At 43.4% G+C, this 17,473-nt stretch overlaps 1 long non-coding RNA gene across 1 annotated transcript in view; it reads right to left on the bottom strand.

Annotated features, from left to right (window-relative positions):
• The window catches only part of LOC114487879 (uncharacterized), a 162,797-nt gene that overhangs the window by 83,477 nt on the left and 61,847 nt on the right, over positions 1-17,473 (bottom strand). Inside the window, exon 2 of the long non-coding RNA XR_003683397.2 lies at positions 2,916-2,992. This is a non-coding gene — a long non-coding RNA (uncharacterized lncRNA). The remainder of the gene's footprint in view (positions 1-2,915; positions 2,993-17,473) is intronic.

Raw genomic sequence — 17,473 nt, 5'->3', positions numbered from 1 at the left:
CCTCGAGGGTGGAGGCAGCTCTCTACATTCTCAGAATAATTCCCGAGCATCTAGAGTACTGTTGCTTATTCCCCCACCACAGACCACTTCCGCTCCAGAGCCGACCCTACTTCCTCCCCATGACTAGGTTTTCTAGTTTGGTCCAGGAGCTCCAGCAGGCATTATCTTCCCTTTCATCATTGCTTTCAACTAACACACAGGAAGGAGCTTAGAGCCAACAGAAAAGTTAACGCATCAATGCCGACGTCGGCAGATAGGACCAAGCCTGCCTCTTAGAACGCACCTTAAGCTGAAGGTAAGCAGGAACCTGAGCGGCCACACAGTATGCCCAAGTTCATGTAAAAATGAGTCTTGTTATAAAGCAGCTCCTTCCTGCCTTCAGACACTTGAGTGAAATATACTTCAAAAGGACTCATAATTGCTAGACACCAAATTAGCCACCAACCCAGCATTGCCCCTAAATTATTCAAGATGTTGGAAAAATACACACACAAAACAGATCAATCAAAGAAATCAAATACATACCCTGCAGTTCTGAGACAATTAGGTGGAAACATTCTGCAATTACACACTAACAATTATTTCTCCCACTGAGTGGTATCAGAAAACTTGGAAAAATTAAATGCGGTATATATCACCAACCCACAGAGTAGAAGGCGTCATCCTGAGCACCGGATATCAGTAAACAGAATTACAAAGCCTAATAGGATCACAGAACAAAACCTGAGGGAATCACCATCTTTCAAACAAGACAGTGATTATCTCCACGTGTGAGCTTACGCGGGGCGGGGGAGGCAGGGGCGCTGTTCCTGATTCAGAGTTCTCAAGGTCACAGGAGGAGCACCTGGGGATGCCAGAGCCGAGGGGCCGCTCTGCATCCCCCCAGCACCCAGCACCCCAGCTGCCCACTTTGGGACAGTTTAATCTGACAGAACAAAGCAGCTGGAAGATGTTGGAGCAGAGAAAATCATGGCACGCCGAGGAGGCATTCTCCCTGAGCTCATTAAAAAGATATATTAATTGGGATAACTAAGCTGCTAAAACAAATAAACCCCCAATTTCCAGGGACTTCACAGAATAAAAATTTCATTCCCTCTTAAGTACCATTCCAATGTGGGTGTCCCGGCCAGCGGACAGCTTTCTTCCTTACGCCGATCAGGGGGCCACCAGCCCTCCAGAGCAGCAGCTCTCGGCCTTGGTCATCTTCTAGAACATCTGGGGAGCTTAAAACTCTTGCTGCCCCCCACCGCACCTCAGGCCAATTTAATTAGTATCTAAATAGGCAGTGGGATGCTTTTTTTTTAAGCTTTCCAGGTGATTCCAATGAGCAGCAAAGGTTGAAACCACTCCACCAGAGCCCAGGAAACCTCCACTTTGAGGTGGTGGAAGAGGAAAGAGGCAGCGGAGAAGGCAGACCCACTCCCCAAAGCCCCAGCCTGAAATGACAGCCACTTCTCTGCTCACTTCCCATCACTGGGAACTTGTCACACAGCCACACGTTTATGCAAGGAGGGCTGGAAAATGCCATCCCTGTGTGGTTTCCCTGCTCCCAGTAACACTGCCACAACAGGGAAGAGAGAGGACACATTTTTCGCGGTTAACCATCTTGATAGAGTGCTGAGTATATGTGAGGGGCTATGCAGACGTAGAAGGAGAAAAGGAGAAAAGAGGTGAGTGTTAGGAGAGAGACAGAAGCAGAGAGAACCATGACAGTTTAAAAGTCAGATATCACGCAGCCCCCTCATTGCATTTGGTACCATTGCTCACCTGGGGATACAAACTCCACCCCACCCCCCTTGTCAAGTCATTCTCTCCTCTCCATCCTGGATGCACCACTTCCCTCTTGGGGACAGAGTTGTGTGTGTGGTTTTGGTTTCCCCAAAACACAGTCTCACTGATCAAATCACATTCTGTGAATGGGTATGCAATGGAAAGCACAAACCCTGGAGGCAGGCTCATCTCCCCAACTCATCTGAGGGCCCTGAAGAATCAAGGCCATAGTATATGACTATCTGTGACCATTTCCTCTCCCCACCCAGTAACCAGCATTGTCTGGGGGGTGGGAGTAGCAGGTACTTCAAGTCCACTAAGCACAGCCCACACTGAGAGTGAAGGTATGAAAAGGTAACCAATCAAATGGAGAACTTTAGCAGCCAAGGAGAGTGCTTGGTGGAGCCCCATTGGCTGGGAACCAGAGTGGCCTCTGTATTTAAAGCAAAAGAAGACCCCATTTTCCGCTTGGCTCCAATCTGGAAGTTACTCTTTTTACCAAATTAAGCCACAGGGGAAGCCCCTTCCCCATGTCACAGTGTAGAGGCAGTGGGGCAAGCCCAGCTCCCCAGGAGCAAGTCCCAGTGCTTTGGGAAAAGACAGCCTGGGACACCTGGGGTCAGCAGGAAGTCAGCGTTTTTGCTGAGCTTGGCGAGGGACGTTAGCCTCCTTTAAACACCATCAATGGAGACTCAGGCTGAAAATAAACTGGGAGCAATGGCAGAGCAAGACTGAGAATTCTCTCATAAGGGCCAGACACAAGCAATCAATAGTCCCACAGACTGGTTTGGGACAAGAGCAGCGAGGCCACATGACAAAGGGTCAACAGGATCACGGTGTGTGAGAAACATGCCTGCATGAGACCAGGGCTGAGCTGGTCCCTTGACCACACTTGGTTGAGGATCTTACCAGGAGGCTGGGAAGTGGAAATGAATCCCTCAACACCACTGGATGGTATTCATGATTGTTGCAAATGGCCAGCTTGGGTTACCCCTAGAGTAATCTACACGTGCTCTGATTCCACAGTGAGAGTTCAGTCATTCCCAGCATATCCCATTTGTCATCTTTTATAGTACAGAATAATACCCCTCCCAGTGTTACTGTAAATAGATCCCTAGCCTGGATGTGCCCCGCTAGACTCATACCGTCAAGATCCCAGTGTCCAGAGTGAGGTAACCAGGCAAGCAGTTTACTCCACAGGGAACACAGCTGTCAGCAGCATCTGAAAAGAAGAAAAAGAGAAAAGAAATGGAATACTACTCAGCCATGAAAAAAGAATGAAATAATGCCATTTGCAGCAATGTGGTTGGACCTAGAGATTATCATACTAAGTGAAGTAAATCAGAGACAAATATCATATGATATCTCTTATATATGTAATCTAAGAAAATGATACAAATGAACTTATTTACAAAATAGAAATAGACTCGCAGGCATAGAAAACAAACTTATGGTTACCAGAGGGGAAAGTGGCTGGGGAGAGGGATAAGTTCGGAATTTGGGATTAACTGATACACACTACTATGTATAAAAGAGGTAAACAACAAAGACCTACTGTATAGCACAGGAAACTATATTCAATATCTTGTAATAAACTATAATTGAAGAGAACCTGAAAAAGAATATATATATTTGAATCACTTTGCTGTACATCTGGAAATAGCACAACATTGTAAATCAACTATACTTCAATTTAAAAAATTAATATTTAAAAAAAAAAGAAAAAAGGAAAGGAGGGGGAGGATGGGAGGAAAGGAAGGAAAAAACCTCTCAGTTCTGGGAGGGCATATAGCATACCCTAAATAATAGAAACTCGGGCATGAAGAAAATATAGAATCTAGTACAGGCTCTGGCAAAAACTAATTTCTGTGACCTTGGACATGTCCCTTACCATCTCTGGGCTTCAGTGTCCTGTAAAGAGAGAGAGTTGGACTAGAAGTTGTAAGGCCTCTTCCGGCTCTGTGATACTTCCATTCAATGGTGAAGATGATTATGGAAAATTGAATTTACCTAAAGTCAAGTCTTATACAAGAGAACTTTATGTACATCTGTAGTCATTTCTAAATGACATGTGAAAGAACTCAGTTTAGAATGATGCAGGCCTCTGCTTTCTCTCCTCCCTTTCAGCTCCTGTTACCCTCGGCCATTACTGCTGCTCATTAAGGTTGCCATTAGATGAAGAGCAGGAGAAAAGAAAATGAACTACAATTCCATCATTTGGTTTTCCTCACTTAGTAAAGAGCAAATCGCGAACAACAACATGCAAATAAGTACAGGTAAGAACTCTGTACATCAGAAAGGAAAAGCAGAGGAGGAAGGAAATGTAAGGGTTGCTTTACACAGCCACGATGGGCTTCTCTGTCCCAGGCATGCAAGGAGAGCCAACACATAATGGCCATCTTTCCTCACTGTCTGCTGAGGAGACCCAAAGAGCATGTGTGAGCATTAAATTGGATGATTTGTCATGATAACTCAGATCTGGAGTGTGTTTTCCCATTAAAGCTCTGTTCTTCTCCTTCTTACAAATTTGTGCTTTCATGCTATTTGTGCTGTTTCACACTGCATGTAAAAAGGCAGCAGGGCTTCCCTGGTGGCACAGCGGTTGAGAGTCCGCCTGCCGATGCAGGGGATACAGGTTCGTGCCCCGGTCCGGGAGGATCCCACATGCCGCGGAGCGGCTGGGCCCGTGAGCCATGGCCGCTGAGCCTGCGCGTCCGGAGCCTGTGCTCCACAGCTGGAGAGGCCACAGCAGTGAGAGGCCCGCGTACCACAAAAAAAAAAAAAAAAAAAAAAAAAAAAAGGCAGCAGTAATTGTATGAATCTGCCCATCTCACATGTACCATGCTCAGTTGGTCAGCGTAGCCTTGGTGATGAGGTCATCTTCCAGGACTTTTATATTCAGGAGGTGTTGGGGCAGCTGTTTTTCCCTAGATATATTTATGCTCAGCACTGTAAACTGAAATATGGCCACAGCTACAAAAGAAGAGTATTAAACAGAGATCTATTGTGTCTCAAAAGTCAAACCGCTACTTGGTCATTGGATAAATGAGGATAAGATAAGTTACCCTTACAAATAACTGCAAAGATTTAGGAGCCTGAAGATCAAGAATTGAATTTCTTTCTCCTGTAAGAGTCCAGGTGCCCAGGCTGACAAAGGCTCTGCCATCTTCAGAAGGTATCTGCTGAGGTCTCCCTGGGAACTGCCCTCCCAGTTCACCAGGAGGGGAAAGGAGCATGAAGGACCCACAAGGGCTGGGCCTGACAGCTGTACCCACTACTTCCACTCACACCCCACTGGAGACGACTTGGACACATTGTCACACCTAAATGCACAGAAGGCAGGGAAATGTAGTCTCACTGTGTGGCCAGAAATGGGATGATGAATTTGCATAAACAGCTAGTGGTCTCTTCCACTTTTTACTTGCAGGTTGCAACTCATTCATGCGCCATAAAAATCAATTTAGAAAGTGCAAATTAGCATTTTTTTTAATGGGATGGAAGAGAGGAGAAGGGAAAGAAAGCATAGGGAAGGGGAGGGAAGGAGGGGAGAGGAGAGGTCAGAGACTAGTGCATGTAGGAAGGTTAAGTAGTGTTTAATGAAATATGTATCAGTTGTATGTGTCTTAATAAGTTATTATGTCACATGAATTTCTTACTGTGGGTCATAGTCAGAAAGATTTGAAAGCCCCTGGCTTAGCCACACCTTCTTAAGTTCGTTGTTTAAAAATCTAGGAAGATGAGTTTTTTTCAACCCACAGATATGTCTTATTGTAACATCACACTAACACTATTAGTTATTCACTGTAGAGTAGAAACTGGTCTTGGACACCACAGAATGGTGGGAATGTGTCCATTTATTCATAACAAAACAGAACTAGATTTGTAGTTAGAAAGCCTGGATTCAGATCCCCGCTGCTGGTCCCCATCATTCATTCATTCATTCACACCACAAACATATATTGAGCACCCATTATGTGCCAGTCATAGCGCTAGTGCTGAAGATAAAGCATTAAGCAAATAATCAAGGCCCCTGCCCGCACTTAGAGTTAGAGACAAACAATAAATAAGAAAACAAAACAGATAGCTACAGAATGTGAGTGGCATGTTCTGTTAACCTTAGTGCTTCCATTTCCTGATTTATAAATAAGTATCATATATCAATACCTCAAAGGTACGTGATGGTACTTTGTAAGTGTGTATACTTAGGTAAGGAATTACTTTATTCAGTGATGATTTGCTGAATGCTGATCCCATACTCAAGAGTGTAATAGGACCATGGAGTTTAGTTATTAGCAAATCAAACAACCTCTTTATAAAGTGGCCTCATCTAGTGTTACAGGTTGAATTATGTCTCCTAAAAAAAAAGATATTTTGGAGTCTTAACCCCCAGTACCTCAAAATGTGACCTTATTTAGAAATAGAGTCTTTGCAGATGTAGTCAAGTTAAAATAAGGTCATTAGGATAGGCCCTAGTCCAACATGACTTGTGTTCTTATAAAAAAGGAAAAATTGGACATACAGACACAGGGAGAACACCATGTGAAAATGAAGGCAGAGATCAGGAGGATGCATCTACAAACCAAGGAACACCAAAGACTGGAAGCAAGTCACCAGAAGCTGGGAGACGCATGGAGCAGACTCTCCCTCACCGTCCTCCGAAGGAACCGATGCTGCCCACACCCTGCTCTAGGACTCCTGGCCTCCAGAACTGTCAGAGAATCAATTTCTGTTGTTTAGGGCACCCAGTTTGTGGTACTTTGTCAGAGCGGCCCTAGGAAACAAACACACCTGGAAACCAAGACCCAGGGCAGCAACTCCAAGAGTCCAGACAATTCTGTACCTGGACTTCAGGTCATTTCCTGATGGATGATTCTAGGGCTCAAGGCTATCTGCTGAGTGGAAAAAGAAAAAATTAGGGCCATTTTCCTAATTTTCTTTTTCCCTTTAGCACTTTCTGGAATAGAGTTGTCATAAAATGGATATAATGCCATTATTAACATCATTATCAACAACTCACGTATACAAATCTTAGTGAGAATTCGATTTTAATGTTTCCTTACACCAAGTGCTAGAGCCAGCTACACCCAGCTAATTCGTGGGAACAAAACTGGTTAAGCCAACGCATGATTTATTTTTACTCCTATAGAAAGTTGACACTTTATTCATTAAACTACTCCCTTTAACACATTTCTAAATCATTGCTTTCCACTCTGATTGTCTAGTTCTCATTTCTGAATTTCAGCTGGAGTGGCTTTGATGATGAATTCTTTTTTTACCTGACAAGGGAAGTTAAAACCTCCCCCTCCTGAACATTTAAAAGGGAAATTCAGGTCCTTTTTTGTCAGGCTGTTTATCATGCCTTGCAAATACTCAAATCCATTTCCTCTGGAAAAGGTTTGTCTTTCTATGACAGGCATATAAAAAGGTTTTATTACAGTACTCTATTCATTGGCGCTGCTCTGCCTGACGATAAAAAGGAATTCATTTTCTGGATTTTCCTTGAATGTCAGCTCTACAGTTTCCTTCTATTATCAGAGTTCTTAACCCAAGAAGAATGGAGGGGGAGGAGAATTCAAGTTAATATACAATATCAAGCTCCATTATTGACTAACATGAATATCAAAAATCCCAAAATAATATATGAATTTAAATGAAAGCAGTAAAGACCAAAACAATTAAATCTCTATAGGGATTTAATGGCAAACAATCATTGGATTTACTTGAAACACACTACGCTGCATGTCTCCCCAAATCTGGAAAATCGCTTCAGCATCAGTTCTTAGGTATCGCCTGATCTGTCAGTTATGGCATAGAGCAGTGCTGCTCAGGCTTTAATGTGTATGTAAACCACCATGGGGTCTGGTTAAAATGCAGCTTTATATTCAGTAGGTCTAGCCTGGGGCCTGAGACTCTACATTTCTAACCAGCTCTGGGGTGATGCAGGTGCCATAGGTCAACAACAGCACATAGAGTAGCCAGAGCTTACAGGCCAAAGCAGCGTGTTCCAGGCCAGGATGGAAACGTTGGTTTCACTCTAATCCTTGAGCTGAATCTGTGGGAATAACACAATTATGTCTCAAAATTACATAACAGGCTGGGGGCCCAATCTCATACTAATTTGTACCCACTCCTAGGATGCACTGCTGTCTGGGCATGTCCAATGGGCTGGTGGAGAGTCCATGTCTGGTGCTGACACCAGCCAGCCCTACGGACTCATATCTGATGGCGTGGGAGAAGGCTGCAGACGGAAGCTGTGTGCAGGAGGGACCCGGGAGGCTTGGAGACCCCGGAGGGGAGAAGGAAAACACGCCATGGTGTAGAGCACAGCTTCACCTCTGCGCAGAGCAGCACTGGCTTCTGGGCAGGAAGACTGCGGGGGAGTCGGGCACCACACGCATTCTTAGGGTTTGCAAATTGGGAAGCATCAGGAGGCTGCACCATCGTGGCAACGATAGGAGAGTCCAAAATGGAAACCCTGCTCAGGAGCTCCCAGCAGTAACTTGGTGGCCATTTAAATGGGGCTGGAGCTCATTCATTACACAGTGGGGGGCAGGAGCAGGGCACTTGAGTCCCCCCAGTCCATGTAAACACAGGAGGCTTGAGGAGATTTGGGTTACACTTGCTTCTAGTGGTTGGGGGCTCGGGGCAATGAAGTATGGATGAATCACTGTCAGTCTATCGCTGTGCCCAGGAAAACAACTCAAGCTCAAACTGTAAGTCTTCAAATGATGAGACATGTTTATACCTTTCAGCCACAGACATCTCTCATTTCATAAGCCATGGAGATGGCCAACCCCCATGTCATAAAAATTAAGTACTGTGTAGGGATAAAAGAAATTGGGGAGAAGGGGAAGGAACCACCAGTTTAATTTCTATAACATCAAATCTGGGAGCACTGTAAGTTCAAGTGGTCCTGGAAAACCTAGGGGCAGGATAGGAATAAAGATGCAGACGTAGAGAATGGACTTGAGGACACAGGGAGGGGGAAGGGTAAGCTGGGACGAAGTGAGAGAGTGGCATGGACATATATACACTACTAAGTGTAAAAGAGATAGCTAGTGGGAAGCAGCCGCATAGCACAGGGAGATCAGCTCGGTGCTTTGTGACCACCTGGAGGGGTGGGATAGGGAGGGTGGGAGGGAGACGCAAGAGGGAGGGGATATGGGGATATATGTGTGCATATAGCTGATTCACTTTGTGGTACAGCAGAAACTAACACAACATTGTAAAGCAATTATACTCCAATAAAGAAAAAAAAACACTGAATTGTACACATTCAAATAGTGAATTGTATATTTATACAAATTTTATCTCAACAAAAAAATCGCAAACAAAAAAAATTACCCATGCCAAGTCCTACGTCATCAGGTCTCTTCTATGGAAAATGACTCAGAACCTATCTCACACTAAGGCAGTAGAGGCGTTTGCTTATGTGATATGATTTAAAGCACACTGCCCCCACTATAAAATTTTCCCCCATGCATCTCCCACAGTACCTGAAATACTGTCATTGGGGATTTTGCTGCTTTGGATTCGATCTTTACAGATTCCATAAGCCCTCTGTTGAATTGCAATAGCACCTTGCTTAGAATAACATATAAGGTCGTAACCAGGAACAGCAGGCTCAAAAAGAACAGACTAACAGACAAGGGGGTTGTAACAGAAAACTAAGAAGGGGGAAAATGGGTCTAGAGGATAAGGGATTATTTTCTTCAAAAAGAGCAGAGGTGGTCCTTGGGTCAACAAGGGATGACATAGCGGCCCTGGGTTACAGGGAAAGGGCCAAAAAAGAAAGGAACATAAGAAGGGATCAGGAAGAAATCTCCCTCATTTCACAGTCCTGTTCAGCACCAGTTCAGTGATGGATCACAAGTGAAAAACTGTTGCATAAACTACTCCTCATTTTAGTGTGGTACCTGGCTACTGGGTCACCTCCCACTGTCTTGCCCCCATCTGCTTCCCCTTCTCTTGCTCCACCCAGTGAACTTCTCCCTAAAACCAATTGAAACGTGCACCTTCCTTTAAAAATGACATCAATATGGGAATCAGGTACTGCAGCAAGGGAGCAAGGGATACATTCTGGTAGGGAGATGGGGCCCTTTCAATGGGCCTCTCAAATCACTACATTGTTGTGACAGCTTGTTTCATTCTACACAAGACCAGGTTGGTTGGTTTTACTTTATTTGTGTCCTAGAGAGCCCAAGTAGAGTCCCTTCATTCATTTATCAAATATGTATTGAGTACCACCATATGCCAGGCACTGGAAGTCTTAGGAGATCCAAAAAGAAAGCCATACTGCTGACTTCAAGGACCTCATGTGCTGGTAAACCAACTCTCAAAAATATCATAGCCTTGGGGCTTCCCTGGTGGCGCAGTGGTTGCGCGTCCGCCTGCCGATGCAGGGGAAGCGGGTTCGCGCCCCGGTCTGGGAGGATCCCACGTGCCGCGGAGCGGCTGGGCCCGTGAGCCATGGCCGCTGGGCCTGCGCGTCCGGAGCCTGTGCTCCGCAACGGGAGAGGCCACAACAGAGGGAGGCCCGCATACCAAAAAAAAAAAAAATATATATATATATATATCATAGCCTTGATTTGGTAGCATTTGCCAAATTTCATGATATAAATATTCCCACTGTAGCCAATATCAAGGTACCCACAGTTTAGCAGCAGGCTCACAACACTCCTGAACATGTAGCAGTCAGTTCCCCGCCTCCCCTCCCCCACCAGTTGATAGCTCAGGTACAACCACTGGCCCTCACAGTTGAGTGAGGGAGACAAGAATATCAGGATACAGGGACAGGCACAGAGTGCCGTGGAACCACACAGGTAAGAGACAAGTTCTACCTGCAGAGGGTCAAATAAAACACAGAAAAATCATAGTCTCCAGTAATTGAAGGAGAGAGTTTAATTTTTCAATGCCCCACTAGACTGTAAGCTCACTGAGAACAGCGCCTGTGCTTTCTTTTCTACCGTATCTGTCTTTTAATGTCTTTCAGTGGACTTTTCCATATATAACATAGATCCATGTTATAGCTATTAAACTGAGATTTTGAAGGAGATGGAATTAATATAAGTAGCTTGCCCCTTTTTCCTGATGGCTGTACAAGTGGTTTTCAGGTTTTACAAAAGGAAACCTTACCATTGCTAAGTGCACCCTGAAAACTCACTTTATTATTTTGACTTCAGTTTTAATTAACTGTGCATATGGCTGCCCACTCATTAGGGTCAGATGGCCCAGCTGGGGAATGGATCTTCCTGGCATCTGGGCTGAGTTAGCATGTGCCTTTGAGATTTGAGTGTGTGACAAGAGGCTGTGAAGGAGAAATTCAGGAAAGGTTACAGACTCAGGTGCCAAAACAACTGCACTGGCTCCTCAAAAGTGAGCCGAAAAGAAAAAGCAGCCATGGAGAAATGTCCCCAGAGCAACAAATCAAACTCACCCTGCCGCAGAGGTTGACTGAGGACCAATCAGGGCCATGGAGGGCTGGACGGGGGCTAAAGGGTCTGAAGGTTTTAAGACTTGGCAACTTTCAAATAAGAATTCACTGACATGCCACTAAATCCAAAAGCAGAGAATGCCCAGTGACCCAGAAAGCACCACTCCACAGAGATGCAAGTCACACAGACAACCCCTTCTGTTGGTGCTATTGCTATATCTCATATTTTAATGCAAAGCCCCCAAAATGCTTAGTGGAAAACAGGCTTATAACCCTGGTGGACCACATGGCTTTCTGCCTTCCAGAAGGAGGCTTCCTTTCCGGAAAGTGTATGTTTCCATGTACTTATTTAAAATCATATACTGGAGTTGTGTCTATCAATGTCAAAACAACTACCCTGTTTATGTTAGTTGGGGAAAAAAATCCATTAATCCATTATTGATATTGTGTAGACAAACTGTTGATTCACTAAATTTCCAACTGGCTCCTAAAGTACCTGGAATGAAAACACCTCTCCAGAACATACATAAGAAATGCGAAACAAGAAAATACTTAAGTAACTAGCAAAAGCTTCTATCATCCTGAAACATCAATTATAAAAGGCCAATTACTCTCAAGTTTTCTTTGATTCCTTTATGGAAATGAAGAGTCTTTCACTGGCACTTCCCGGGCAGTCCAGTGGTTAAGACCCCACACCACTGCAGGGGGCGTGAGTTCAATCCCTGGTCGGGGAACTAAGATCCCACATGCCACGCATCCTGCATGCCGCGCGGCTCGGCCAAAAGATAATAATAATTCTTCACCACTAGCTACCAACTTCAGCCCTTCCCCTTTCAATAAAAATCTTTGTGTGAACTCTCTTTAATTCCAGTTTTCTACAACACAAGTACATCATAAGATTGCTCCAGGAGCCCTGCAGACATTTGCTCACTAGAAGAAGCACAGTGGTAACTAATATCTCATATACTACATGTTCGAGCATAAAAAGTTACTAGTCTGGAGATTCAGTAAAACACCAAAAATTTTCCTGAAATCATTAGAATTTACAAAGCAACAATATTAATACAGAGTATGTACTGAATCATATATATTACTTGCATTCTAGCTACTTCAAAAAGTATTTGATGAGAAAACCATAATTCAAAAAGAGTCATGTACCACAATGTTCATTGCAGCTCTATTTACAGTAGCCAGGACATGGAAGCAACCTAAGTGTCCATCGACAGATGAATGGATAAAGAAGATGTGGCACATATATACAATGGAATATTACTCAGCCATAAAAAGAAACGAAATTGAGTTATTTGTAGTGAGGTGGATGGACCTAGAGTCTGTCATACAGAGTGAAGTAAGTCAGAAAGAGAAAAACAAATATTGTATGCTAACACATATATATGGAATCTAAAAAAAAAAAAAATGGTTCTCAAGAACCTAATGGCAGGACAGGAATAAAGACGCGAACATAGAGAATGGACTTGAGGACACAGGGAGAGGGAAGGATAAGCTGGGACGAAGTGAGAGAGTGGCATGGACATATATACACTACCAAATGTAAAATAGATAGCTAGTGGGAAGCAGCCGCACAGCACAGGGAGATCAGCTCGGTGCTTTGTGACCACCTAGAGTGGTGGGATAGGGAGGGTGGGAGGGAGACACAAGTGGGAGGGGATATGGAGATATATGTATACAGATAGCTGATTCACTGTGTGGTACAGTAGAAACTAACACAACATTGTAAAGCAATTATACTCCAATAAAGATGTTTTTTAAAAAAAGTATTTGCGGCTTCCCTGGTGGCGCAGTGGTTGAGAGTCCGCTTGCCGATGCAGGGGACATGGGTTCGTGCCCCGGTCCGGGAAGATCCCACATGCCACGGAGCGGCTGGGCCTGTGAGCCATGGCCGCTGAGCCTGCGCGTCCGGAGCCTGTGCTCCGCAACGGGAGAGGCCCCAACAGTGAGAGGCCCAAGTGCCGCAAAAAAAAAAAAAAAAAAAAAAAAAAAGTATCTGAAGTGGTTTAGCCAACAGACATATATACTTTCAATCATTAAAATAAGTATAAAATATAAACAGCATGTACTGTGAGGAGGAAGATTATTATATGAAACCCAGACTAAGGAGAGTTACTATAGCTGAGTCCTAAATTTTACTTTAGATTTTTCTAGAGGGAAATAGGAAATTCGGTGAATTATATAATCCTCACTCATTAAAACAGAAACAAAGTTTTTTGTCCTTGGGACTAAAATCTAAGAGAAAATTATTGCATGAATCCCTATATAAAGAACATTACAGAACAATAATAGGCAACTTTTAAAGCAATTTTAAAGATGCAAACATGTTCGTCATGTGATCATTTCTTATATCAAACCCCAAGGGCATAATATTAAGTTTATTTCTATGAAGGCATTTCTGCAGAGAAGTAAACTAATGACACCCAGGTTTGTGATTTTCTGATGCTAGAATCTGATGCAGAGATAGAACCTGGAAACTCTAGAACATTAGATGATTAGAAATTCTGTTAGATTACCTTCCTCAAATACAAATATCATGGCTGTGCTTCTGAGAGACAACCCAAGACTGAACTCTCTTAAGTATATCTGTAGTTCTGTTGATGCCTGATGTGAGATCCATGTGCTTTCAATAACAGAAATGCAGGGAACAAGATGCCATTTGGTTATGAAAATCAAAGAGAAGCACAGAGGATCTCAGTCATGGTCCCTGCCTGTCCTGCCCACAGCCCTTGTGGACACATTTGCTGAAAGGGTCCTACCACATGTACCTGGCCAAAGCTAACTGGACCAGGGCAGTCACTTGACTTAAAGGCCAATAAACCATAGGCCACTTAAAACTTATGACCTGGCTCAGTCATTGAAAACATAAACTTGTCCACTCTGATACTCTCTCTTCATCATTTAAGCTAAAAAATAATACTGAGATTAGGGCAGTTAACTGTGAAGAGAGCAGTTGAAAGATCATGATAAAATAGAAGCCAGGATTCCTGTTGCTCCATGTGTAAAACAAAGATAAAAAAGAGAAAAAGCTACAAGAAGCAGAAGATATGAAGCAGAGACGTGCATGGAGATAAAAATGAGAAAACTGAGCAAAGAGAGGATCAAGGCACAGGTTGCAGTGGGGCCAAAAGCACATCGGTGTCAAAGCTCTAGAATTCAGACCCTTCCGTCTGTCTGGAGTCTATGTGCCCTGCCCTATCCTGTCTGGCTCTGCAGTTTTCCCTGGTTTCCTGTGTGCAGGTCCCCTTAAAATAAATGGTGTATTACCTGAGATAGTATTCTGAATCACTCTTTCCACACCCAAAGAGGATAAATTAAAATATATTGCTTTATCTATGGAAAGAAACTTTCACCTCTCCAGCAGCTTGGTTGCCAGGGTTTACTGAGCCAGAGGCAAATCGTCCTCAAGCAGCATCTTCTTAGTGGTCTGGACAAATTGAAATACAAAACAAACTTTGACATGAGAGAAAGAAATACTTAAGAACAAATATTACCAGTGATCTGCCTCTGTGTGTGTGTGTGTGTGTGTTGGTGGGCAGGTGGTGGGTGAGGATGTTGGTATACTTCCCTTGAATATCCGATTTTAAGCAACATTGCTTCCTGAGCAGGGCCAGCTGGCATGGTTAGGGGCAGGTAGGTTAGTCCTAATAATCCAAGACACTTTGTAGTATAGTCCATCTGAATATTGAAAAATGTCAACCCAAAACATCAATTTTGATTTGGAAGAACTAATGGAAGAAAAAAAAAATGAGGGATGTAACCAAGATGTAACCAAGATGTAACCAAGAGGGCGGAGTAGAAGGTCATGCTCTCACTCCCTCTTGCGAGAACACCAGAATCACAACCAGCTGCTGGACAATCATCGACAGGAAGACGCTGGAACTCACCAGAAAAGATACCCCACATCCAAAGACAAAGGAGAAGCCACAATGAGATGGTAGGAGGGGTGCAATCACAGGAAAATCAAATCCCATAACTGCTGGGTGGGTGACTCACAGACTGAAGAACACTTATACCACAGAAGTCCACCCACTGGAGTGAAGGTTCTGAGCCCCACGTCAGGCTTTCCAACCTGGGGGTCTGGCAACAGGAGGAGGAATTCCAAGAGAATCAGACTTTGAAGCCTAGTGGGATTTGATTGCATGACTTCGACAGACTGGAGAAACAGAGACTCCACTCTTGGAGGGCACACACAAAGTAGTGTGTGCATCGGGACCCAGGGGAAGGAGCAGTGACCCCAGGGGAGACTGAACGAGACCTACCTGCTAGTGTTGGAGGGTCTCCTGCAGAGGAGGGCGGTGGCTGTGGCTCACCATGGGAACAAGGACACTGGCAGCAGAAGTTCTGGGAAGTACTCCTTGACGTGAGTCCTCCCAGAGTCTGCTATTAGCCTCACCAAAGAGCCCAGGTAGGCTCGAGATGGGTTGCCTCGGGCCAAACAACCAACAGGGAGGGAACCCAGCCCCACCCATCAGCAGTCAAGTGGATTAAAGTTTTACTAAGATCTGCCCACCAGAGCAACAGTCAGCTCTACCCACCACCAGTCCCTCCCATCAGGAAACTTGCACAAGCCTCTTAGATAGCCTCATCCACCAGAGGGCAGACAGCAGAAGCAAAAGAATTAAAGAACAAACAAACAGAGATGAACAATACAATAAATGAAATGAAAACTACACTAGAAGGAATCAGTAGCAGAATAACTGAGGCAGAAGAACAGATAAGTGACCTGGAAGACAGAATGGTGGAATTCACTGCTGTGGAACAGAATAAAGAAAAAAGAATGAAAAGAAATGAAGACCACCTAAGAGACCTCTGGGACAACATTAAACACAACAACATTCGGATTATAGGGGTCCGAGTTAAAGACAAAGAAAAATTATTGAAAGCAGCAAGGGAAAAACAACAAATAACATACAAGGGAACTCCCATAAGGTTAACAGCTGATTTCTCAGCAGAAACTCTACAAGCCAGAAGGAAGATATACTTAAAGTGATGAAAGGGAAGAAACTGCAACCAAGATTACACTACCCAGCAAGGATCTCATTCAGATTTGATGGAGAAATCAAAAGCTTTATAGACAACCAAAAGCTAAGAGAATTCAGCACCACCAAACCAGCTTTACAACAAATGCTAAAGAAACTTCTCTAAGTGGGAAACACAAGAGAAGAAAAGGACCTACAAAAACAAACCCAAAACAATTAAGAAAATGGTCAGAGGAACATACATATCGATAATTACCTCAAACGTGAATGGATTAAATGCCCCAACCAAAAGACACAGACTTGCTGAATGGACACAAAAACAAGATGCAACTATATGCTGTCTAGTGTGCCCTAGGCCCCACTTCAGAGGTAGGGACACATACACACTGAAAGTGAGGGGATGGGAAAAGATATTCCATGCAAATGGAAATCGAAAGAAAGCTGGAATAGCAATACTCATATCAGATAAAATAGACTTTAAAATAAAGAATGTTACAAGAGACAAGGACACTACATAATGATCAAAGAATCAATCCAAGAAGAAGATATAACAATTATAAATGTATATGTACCCAACATAGGATCACCTCAATACATAAGGCAACTGCTAATACCTATAAAAGAAAAAATTGACAGTAACACAATAATAGTGGGGGACTTTAACATCTCACTTACACCAATACACAGATCATCCAAAATGAAAATAAATAAGGAAACAGAAGCTTTAAATGACACAACAGACCAGATAGATTTAACTGATATTTATAGGACATTCCATCCAAAACAGCAGATTACACTTTCTTTTCAAGTGTGCATGGAACATTCTCTAGGACAGATCACATCTTGGGTCACAAATCAAGCCACAGTAAATTTAAGAAGATTGAAATCATATCAAGCAACTTTTCTGACCACACGCTATGAGATTAGAAATGAATTACAGGGAAAAAAATGTAAAAAACACAAACACATGGGGGCTAAGCAATATGTCACTAAATAACCAAGAGATCACTGAAGAAATCAAAGAGGAAATCAAAATATACCTAGAGACAAATGACAATGAAAACACGACTATCCAAAACCTATGGGATGCATCAAAAGCAGTTCTAAGAGGGAAGTTTATAGAAGTACAATCCTACCTCAAGAAACAAGAAAAATCTCAACTAAACAATCTAACTTTACACCTAAAGGTACTAGAGAAAGAAGAACAAACAAAACCCAAAGTTAGCAGAAGGAAAGAAATCAAAAAGATCAGAGCAGAAATAAATGTAATAGAAACAAA

The sequence above is a fragment of the Physeter macrocephalus genome, chromosome 15, assembly GCF_002837175.3.
Source record: "Physeter macrocephalus isolate SW-GA chromosome 15, ASM283717v5, whole genome shotgun sequence".
Classification (NCBI taxonomy): domain Eukaryota; kingdom Metazoa; phylum Chordata; class Mammalia; order Artiodactyla; family Physeteridae; genus Physeter; species Physeter macrocephalus.
This window is presented reverse-complemented; position numbering and strand designations above follow the sequence as displayed.